General features: G+C 44.0%; 1 pseudogene; it reads right to left on the bottom strand.

The window, feature by feature from the left end:
- Positions 1-8,642: 8,642 nt before the first annotated feature.
- Positions 8,643-8,825, bottom strand: LOC118719634 (annotated as a pseudogene).
- Positions 8,826-9,693: the final 868 nt, after the last annotated feature.

The raw sequence follows: 9,693 nt of genomic DNA, 5'->3' as shown, positions 1-9,693 counted from the left end.
GCTTTCACACTGGGCCTGCGTGCCCAGAACCGAGGATGGAACAGGGGTGTCGCTTCGTGAATAGTACAGGTTTCACTTTCATGGCAGCTTGGGGTGGGAGTGTTGGGAGCCATCAGAGTTGATACAAGCAACTCCATCTTAGAAAATACAACTCCATCTTGGGAGTTAAGTTTCCAACTCCTCTAACAACTCACAGTCACCAGAGATCACGTGGTGCCCTGCAGTTTGGCCAGAAGCTAAAGATAAGCTATTGCTTAAGGACACATCCTGCTCTGGAAGATCCCTACAACGTCCCCTCCCTGATCCTCCCTCCCACAGTTTGCCCCACCTTGGAATGTCCCCGCGGCAACCTCCCCCTACAGCCTGTATATATATATATATATATATATATATATATATATATATATATACACATATATTGCAGCTTCAACAATAAAATTCGAGGCTTGATCAGAACGCTGTCTTGCCTCCATTTCTTCACATCTCTTGTCCTCTATCATTCCCTTCTAGGTGCCTCCTTGCCCCACGTTGATCTCTCGATGGTCGGGACATGGGAGGAGGATGCTCAGTCACCGAAGAGGCTATCTTACCAGATTTGAGCCAATGTTTCCTCGGGTGAGACCACGGTGAGTGTGAAGGTTGCTTACCCCTCAGCTCCCTCCTGCAGTAGCCAGGCAATCCCAGCCACCCCTGAAGCTCACCAGCATCCTGGGATACAGAAACAGCACCCACGGGCTCCAACCAGGTCCCCGGTGTCCGGACAGTGTGCTCAGGAGGGGAAGCTATTGTTACTCGGAGATATCAGCAAAAGAACACACAGCAAGGTGACCAGAGGCAGGAGGAGCCTTTGTCCTCTCGCAGAAGGACTAGCTGGTGGCAACAAATTACCGTCTAAACCCAGTTATCTGTGCTTAGGAAGACAATGATTTTGTTTATTGTCCCAACGAAGGCTCTTCTTTTTTTTTTTTTCTTCTTTTTTTCTTTTTTAAATGTATTTTATTGATTTTTTACAGAGAGGAAGGGAGAGGGATAGAGAGCTATGAAACATCAATGAGAGAGAAACATCCACCAGCTGCCTCCTGCACACACACCCCACCGGGGATGTGTCTGCAACTAATGTACATGCCCCTGACCGGAACCAAACCCGGGACCCCTCAGTCCGCAGACCGACGCTCTACCACTGAGCCAAACCGGTTTTGGCCGAAGGCTCTTCTTTCTGAATGGGACACTAGGAAAATAGACAACAATTTAGACAGTGTTGGATAAACCTGGAATCTCTCTGGGATGAGGCGCTAGTGAATGAGCAGCCTGTCTTGTGAGACAGTTTCTCTATGAGAGCTCTGAAAGGCTCTCCGGCCTCAATGACATTCCCAGCCAAAACTGGTTTGGCTCAGTGGATAGAGCATCAGCCCGCGGACTGAAAGGTACCAGGTTCAATTCCGGTCAAGGGCAGGTACCTTGGTTGTAGGCACATCCTGAGTGGGGGGTGGGGGGTGCTGGAGGCAGCTGATCAATGTTTCTCTCTCCTCAATGTTTCTAATCTCTATCCCTCTCCATTCCTCTCTATTAAAAAATCAATAAGCCAAAACCGGTTTGGCTCAGTGGATAGAGTGTCGGTCTGCAGACTGAAAGGTCCTAGGTTCGATTCCAGTCAAGGACATGTACATTGGTTGAGGGCACATCCCCGGTAGGGGGTGTGCAGGAGGCAGCTGGTCAATGTTTCTCTCTCATCGATGTTTCTAGTTTTCTATCCCTCCCCCTTTCTCTCTGTAAAAAATTAATAAAATATATTAAGAAAAAAAAATCAATAAAATAGCCAAAATCAGTTTGGCTCAGTGGATAGAGCGTCGGCCTGTGGACTGAAAGGTCCCAGGTTCGATTCTGGTTAAGGGCATGTACCTTGGTTGTGGGCACATCCCCATTGGGGGTGTGCAAGAGACAGCTAGCTGATGATTCTCTCTCATCAATGTTTCTAACTCTATCCCTCTCTCTTCCTCTCTAAAAAATCAATAAAAAATATGTTTTAAAAAATCAATAAAATATTTTTTAAAAGAAAAGAAAAATAAAATTCTCTCTCATCTTTTCCCCCTGCACTTTCTACCCCAAAAAAGGTAAGTAACCATTGCTATTGATTTGCAGGGCTACCTCCTAGACCTTGTTCTATGTATATGTCAGTGTATCCCTGTGGACCTACACATAGCTGGGCATAGACAGAGAGAGACAGGACCAGAGCTGGGATAGAGACGGGGATAGAGACATCTGCTGTCAGTTATTCTTCCTGTTCACCAGGAACAGGGAGCCTGGCGAGTTCAGCTCTTGGGAATAGAGAGTGAGGAGTAAATGTTTTCTATTTCCAGCTGGCAAAGCAGAATCACACTGGAGCCAGAAGCTGGGAAGCCAGGCCGTGGGGAGGCTGAGATTTCTGAGGTAACAGAAGAGATGAGATTAGAGGTACTTAACATGATGGGCACTGAGCCCTCTCTGTCCCTAATGGCTGCAAGATCTTTGCAGAGACTGGACCATAGGCACTAAAGCATTGAGAGTAGCTTCAGGGTCTAATGGCAAGCGTACGTCAGTGGAGCAAACTGCAAGGTGAGGTTGACAACTCAATACTGTGAGGATGTGGAGCAACTGGAATGCATACCTCGCTCCTGGGAATGAAAATCATCATCACTCTGGGAAACAGTTTGCAAGTGTCTTATAAAGTTGGACATACACTTACTACATGACCATTCCTAGATGCTGATCCAGGAGAAATGACATGTGGCCAAACAAAAGTTGTATAAAAATGTTCCTGGCAGCTATGATAGATTCATAAATGAAACAAAAACAAAAACAAACAACAACAACAAACAAACAAACAAAAAACTAGAAACAACACAAATATACCCATCATCAGGTGAATGGATAAATGAATTTTGGCATACATTTTTAGCATACAATGAACTATGCTTAAGCAATAAGAAGAAATAAAGTACTAATGTACACAGCAACATGAATGCACCTCAAAAGTATTATTCCAAGTCAGTGATTTTCAACCTGTTTCATCTCATGGCAACATGAACTAATTGCTAACATTTTTGAGGCATGATACCAAAAAATAGGTTTTTTTGCTGATCTGACCAAAAAAAAGAAGGATTATGATTCATTCACACCAAATGGCTATTGTTGTGTTGGCTGCTATCATTCTTATGTTTTATTTGACAACCTAAGAGAAAAAAGATCAGTGACCTGCACTAAATAGTCAGGCATTGCATGTTTTAAAGATTCTTGTGGCATACCAGTGTCCCTGCCACCACACATCTGTGGAAAATTGGTGTTGTAAGTGAAAGAAGCCAGACACAGCCGAAACCAGTTTGGCTCAGTGGATAGAGCGTTGGCCTGCGGACTGAAAGGTCCCAGGTTCGATTCCAGTCAAGGGCATGTACATTGGTTGCGGGTGCATCCCCAGTAAGTGGTGTTCAAGAGGCAGCTGATCAATGATTCTCTCTCATCGATGTTTCTAGCTCTCTATCCCCCTCTCTTCATCTCAGTAAAAAAAAAATCAATAAAATATATTTAAAATGCCAGAGTAATCTTCTTTAAAAAAAAGGAAAGAAGGAAAGAAAGAAAGAAAGAAAGAAAGAAAGAAAGAAAGAAAGAAAGGAAGGAAGGAAGGAAGAAAGAAAGGAAGAAAGAAAGAAAGAAGCCAGACACAAAATACAATATACGGCATGATCCCTTTTACATGAGGTACCTTACAAAAAAGAAACCACAGTGATGGAAAGCAGATCGGTGGTTTCCCGGGGCAGGAGGAAGGGAACTGATGACAAAGGGGCAGGCCAGGACTATTAGGGCAATAGAGGGGCTGTGTGATCATTGTGGTGTGGGTACATGGCTGTAAGCATTTGCCACGACACTTCAAATCGCACACTTAATTGGTGATGTCACCTTAACTGTCACTTAGTTAAAAAGCGTACTTTACTAAAGCCAACAATTTTTTTTTAATAATTCAAGCAAAGCGGCCAGGCCCAGAGCAGCGGCTGCCAGGCTGGGAGCAGCCAGGCCCGGAGCAGCCGGGTCTGGTGCTGCCAGGCCTGGAGCAACAGCAGCCAAGTCCAGAGCAACTAGGTCGGGAGCGGCAGTGACCAGACCCGGGGCAGCTGCTTGTGGAACGAACCAGAGCAACAGAGGCCAGGCCCGAAGCAGCCAGGCCCGGAACAGCTCGCTTCTCGCCTGCCCCTGCCCCACTGCTGCCTCTCAGGCATGGCTGGAAACTTTTGTGGGAACTTGAGGGTCTGCTGAATCAAGTGATGAAGGCTTAGATCTGGATGTGTTGAGTTAGTATAGCGCTGGGGTGTTGATCTGTGAGTGCCTTGGGTGGGGCCTGGATGAGGCTGGTTGACCTATTTGGAAATGTCTTTTGTGTGAAGTGTATCATTGGGCATGTGGAGGTATTATTGATATGAGAAAATGCTAAGTAACTATTTACTATCTGAAAAGGGATTTACTATCGGGGAAAGGGAGGGAGGAAGAGACTGAACATAAACTGTGCACTTATGGATGAGGACATGGGGGATGGGGAGGGGGCGGAGGGTGGGGTGGGAACCTGGTGGAGGGGGGAAGAAATGAGGAACCTTTGTAATAATATGAACAATAAATATTGATTTAAAAAAAATAATTCAAGCAAAAATAAAAGTGAGAAGGAAATTGATATCAGGATTGAGAAAAGGATATAACTTGAAACAAAACAGTTTTTAGAAAACAACTTTAAATAACTATACCTTAAAACGTAGTTAAAATGGACAATGTTTTATAAAAATATATATATAATTTAATAAAGTGAATCAATAGAAAGGTTTTTAACTGGTTTTTACTATGCTGGCATAATCCAAATGCTCCTCACCTACCAAAGACCATGATGAATTAGAGGGAGAAGATTTCCCAAGATTATCCTCATGTCTGACATCAAATGCAAGTTCCAGCTTCCCTGACCACACTTAAGTTTGATAATTCGCTGGAGGAATTCACAGAACTCATGGAAAGCTGTTACGCCCATGGTTGTGGTTTACTATAAGGATTAAGATCAAAACTAGCCAAGGGAAGACGTGCATAGGGCAGAGGGCGAGAAAGTGTCACCAGAAAGGGACTGGGGTGACCGGGTCTGTCCTCCACTCTATATGTGGGTTCTTCACTTCATGCAGGGAAGATTTCGAAAACAGGAGTCCAGGTGATTTGGGGAGTATGTTTATTGAAGCCGGGGATAGTGTTACAAAGGAAGGCGAAACAAACCAGTAGGACACATGTGTCAAACACAAGGCCCGCGGGCCAAATCCGTCCCCAGGCCTTGCAATGTGGCCCTGACCGGAATCGAACCCAGGACCCTTCAGTCCGCAGACCGACGCTCTACCACTGAGCCAAACTGATTTCGACTAGAAGGGTAATCTTTAAGTGGATCATTTCGTATGGCCTGTGAATGGTGTTATAAATATCCAGATGGCCCTTGGCAGATGAAAGGTTCCCACCCCTGCTTCATAGCTTAGAGGAAAGAAAGCAGGGGTGTCGAACTCAATCAGAGAAGGGGCCAAAATCTAAAATCCAGCCTAAATCGCGGGCCGAATGGTTTACTGAACAGTCATAAACTGTCATTGTGATGGAAACGCAGCGGAGTGCAGTGATGACAGTGCGGTGCGGGCCACATTGCAAGGCCTGGGGACGGATTTGGCCCGCAGGCCTTGTGTTTGACACATGTGGCTTAGAGGAAAGAAAGCAAATCTTCACGCCTGAGGAAAGACACGGTCCGGGTGTGCTCAGGGGAAGGGTTTTCATCTATTTTCCAAGGTGGGAGTTTTAGGGAAGGTCTCTGGGAAAGGTCACAACAGAATATTCATCACCATCGTCCCAGTGTGTCCTTTAGTATGCTGATGCAGCAGAATGAGGGTATGTGGGGCTTGGGATGGTTCTCTGGTCAGCTTCCCTTTTATCTTGGATTTGTCTGGTTCTAACTGGGTGTAGTGTTATTTATTCCCCTGACTTGTCTGTTCTGGGGTTTGGCTGGTACTAATGGCACCAACTGGGTCTGTGTTATCTATCTCCCTAAGGTGATATAAGCTACTTACTCTTTGGTTGGGGAGGAGAGGTGGAAACCATTTGCTCTTAAGTGTCCCTGGTTAGGGAAGAAAAAAATCTTGCGATTTATTAGCTGGCTGTTAATTTCCGGGTGTTTTGTTTAGCTTTCCACCTCAGTTTCTCCATTTCACTTGCCAAGGAATTTCCTAGCTTCTTACTAACCTGCCTCAAAAGTACCAAGCTCAGAGCTTCCGGTTGTTCTCTAATCGTGGCATCATGGAACATAGTGATCACACGTGACAGTACACAGAGTGTTGGCAACCAGGGAAGCTCACCTGGCTAGTGGTCTCCACAGTCTTTATTGGGCATTAGTCAGGCAAACCTCGTTGACTGTTCATTTGACTGATCTCAGTCTCCCCACCCTAAATCATCACATGGTTGGCATGACTCAGAGTCCCCACCCTACATCACATTGTTACTACCTGGCGAAACCAATAGCATATTAATTTGGATTACAATGACTTTATAGTAATTCCAGTCTAGTTATAAAATTTGAATTCTTGTATTAGAATTGTTCAGTTGCATTCAGTTACAAGTACACATTGTTGATATTCCATGAGTTGAGTTTAATTGCTGTATAGAAATCTCAAAGGTTACATTATGTTTGGACACTAAAATGAAAAAGTGATTGTGAATGTATAAATTCATGGAAACAGCAGTGGAACATAAATTTGATAGTAGTAAAGGAAATTTTGTCATTAGAAGAATGATTTCATTTTCCTATTTTCTTGCAAACCAACAATTGAGCCTTTTAGAACAAAGAGAGAAAGCTGTCCCCTGCCTTCCACACCCCCCACAGCACACACACAAATGAAGTCTATCATGTTTTGCCACCAAGATGCATGCAAACATATTGTAGTGTAATGGAAAATTTGTCAAATCTCTTGAAATAGATAAAATAAATTCCAAAGCAATGAGAGGTTGGTATTACCAATTCATGTGTTTTGAAGGACTATCATTAAGATGTCAAACATCTATTTATCAAAACTTCCTGTGTCTTTGAGCAGAAGACAAGAGTTAAGACATTAAGAAATTCTACGCTACCCCTGTTCCTAATAGCCAAACGATATTATGTGTGACAAATCCAGACTTCAGTGACTGAGTCCAAAAAGATAGAGAACAGTTGGACTTTGGATGTGAAGATGTCTTAGGAACACCTTCACACATTTATCGATATTTCACTCTCATTTTTACTTGTAAGAGTGTACTCAATTGTGTGTAAGATGCGAACTAACCCATATTTAAACCAATTCGAATGCAGTAGTACCTTGGCCACAGTGATTTGCCAGTCACAGTGAGGCCCTGGGCTTTTGTTCACTCATTGGTTTAACTTCCTTCATCCTCACGCTGGATGCTGAAAGCCATTCTATGACCAAGAGGGACCAGCCTTAACATGAAGCCAGCACATAGATTGCAGATCAGAGTAACTATCTATGCTGATGACATTACTGAACTGCAGGATCACCTCAAGGCCGTTTGAGTTGGAATTTCTGTTACTTGCAAACCAAAGCTTCCTCACTGAATGAGGGTTCAATAAATGTTAATGAATAGAGCAAATGATAAAGAGTGAGGACACTTGAGGAAGCCCCACTTCCCCAATCTGGGGCCAGAATGATCCCGCCACCAGCCCAGTCAGTCATTGATTTGCCTGGTGAGCCATTGGTGGTTGCTTATTGAGGGCTCCAGAAGTAAGAGCCTGAAGGGTTTGCTGTTAGGCACACTGTGGAAGCAAAGCACCTTTATATACTTTTCAAAAATTAGGAAGCGTGGAGGTCAGGAATATTGGCAAGTAGGAAGGTATTTGGAGCTGACCTATGGTTCATTTGTATTTTTAGAACTTGACTTGAGTTTCACTCATCTACAGAATAGGATTCAAAGAAGTCAAGCACTATTTACTTTATTTTCACTTTCATGCTAACTGCTTCCCTTACTGTTTCCACTGAGCCCAGATACACTACAGGACATCAGCTTTAAAAAAATCATGTTTGCCGAAACCGGTTTGGCTCAGTGGATAGAGCGTTGGCCTGAGGACTGAAAGGTCCCAGGTTCGATTCCGGTCAAGGGCATGTACCTTGGTTGCAGGCACATCCCAGTAGGGGGTGTGCAAGAGACAGCTGATCGATGATTCTCTCTCATCGATGTTTCTAACTCTCTATCCCCCTCTCTTCCTCTCTGTAAAAAATTCAATAAAATATATATATATTTTTTAAATCATGTTACACCCAATGGGTATGGCTCAATGTTTGAGCGTTGACCCATGAACCAGGAGGTCAGAGTTCTATCCCTGGTGCAGAAAGCAGCCAATCAATGATTCTCCTCATTGATTTTTCTCTTTCCTTCATCCTTCCTCTCTCCAAAATCAATAAAAATATATTTTTAAAATGTCGTGTTATGCTACTGGCATGGATCACTGCTGAGTGAGTACATGAAGCTAGCTGAATCTAGAGGTGGCTGTGATGCTGAAAGAGTCCTAAGTCTTTTTTTTTTTTTTTTTTTTTTTTTTTTCTTAAAAAAAAAAATTAAACCGAAGCCACTCAGAATGCATCCTCTCCCTCTTCTCCCCCGGGGGAGAGAAGAACGATCATCAATGGCAGGCGGCAGCTGCAGGAGCAGCACCGGAAGCCGGCTTCACGCTAGAGTCCTAAGTCTTTACTCACCTCTGCCTCCTGCTAGCAATGCTTTCTGCCTGCCCTACCAGGTTTGTGAAGGACAGAAAAGTTGCCCAGCTCCTGTTAAGAGGGTATCATATGTAAGTTACCTAAATTATCATATAGCTCCTGGTCAACCTTAATTCCTACCCCCTTAAATTCATGTGGTCTTTACAACACCAGAATTACTTCTATCTTTAAAACTTGACAAATTGTTCTGTTTTTGTTTTTAACCCTTGATCTTTGTAAATTTTTCTGTGCCCTCTTGCCCATAACTTAGTCTTCTGGCATGATGACTGTTCTTTAAGGAATTCAGCCTGTGCCTTCTGGGACACATGGGGAGTGTAGGGAGTGTGTTAGTGAGACGTGTGATAATTAGCTATCACTCTGGAATGTGGCAGAAGTGTAAATACAATCATGGCTTTTTGCATTTTGTAATTATCACAGCTGAAATCTCAGGACTCCTACTCCAGGATCCTGCTACCTTTGACCCCTGTATGGTTCTGCCATTAGTATGAGTCCCTGGAGACCCATACCCAAAGGAAATGGCTTCCTGTTTTGTTCTAAGTGGCACTGTTCCCTTCCTCACTGTTTCCCAAACATCCCATTTCTGGATAAAGAGACTGAGCTTTCTCCCCTTCCCTTTTACAGGAAAAGGAGGAATGAGGCAGGAGTGGGAGAGGTCCTCTGAGGGTAAATAGCCTTCTTATAACAGGCTCTTTTGTTTATTGCATCGGACTCGGCTCCCTGGTGGTCCTTGGGGATCACGAAGTCTGGGTGTAACACAGTGTGGACACTGATTATATGAGGAGTAAAAGAATGAGTGAATGAATGGATGAATAAGTGGGGCCAAACTAGACCATGTTACTCAAAACCTGAGAGAAGTCGGGCAACATCCAGGAGCCAGTCTTCTAGGCTGCTCATCACCCTCTGCCCA

The sequence above is a fragment of the Pipistrellus kuhlii genome, unplaced genomic scaffold (assembly GCF_014108245.1).
Source record: "Pipistrellus kuhlii isolate mPipKuh1 unplaced genomic scaffold, mPipKuh1.p scaffold_m20_p_15, whole genome shotgun sequence".
Classification (NCBI taxonomy): domain Eukaryota; kingdom Metazoa; phylum Chordata; class Mammalia; order Chiroptera; family Vespertilionidae; genus Pipistrellus; species Pipistrellus kuhlii.
The sequence above is the reverse complement of the archived record's forward strand: the minus strand, read 5'-3'. Positions and strand labels throughout refer to the sequence as shown.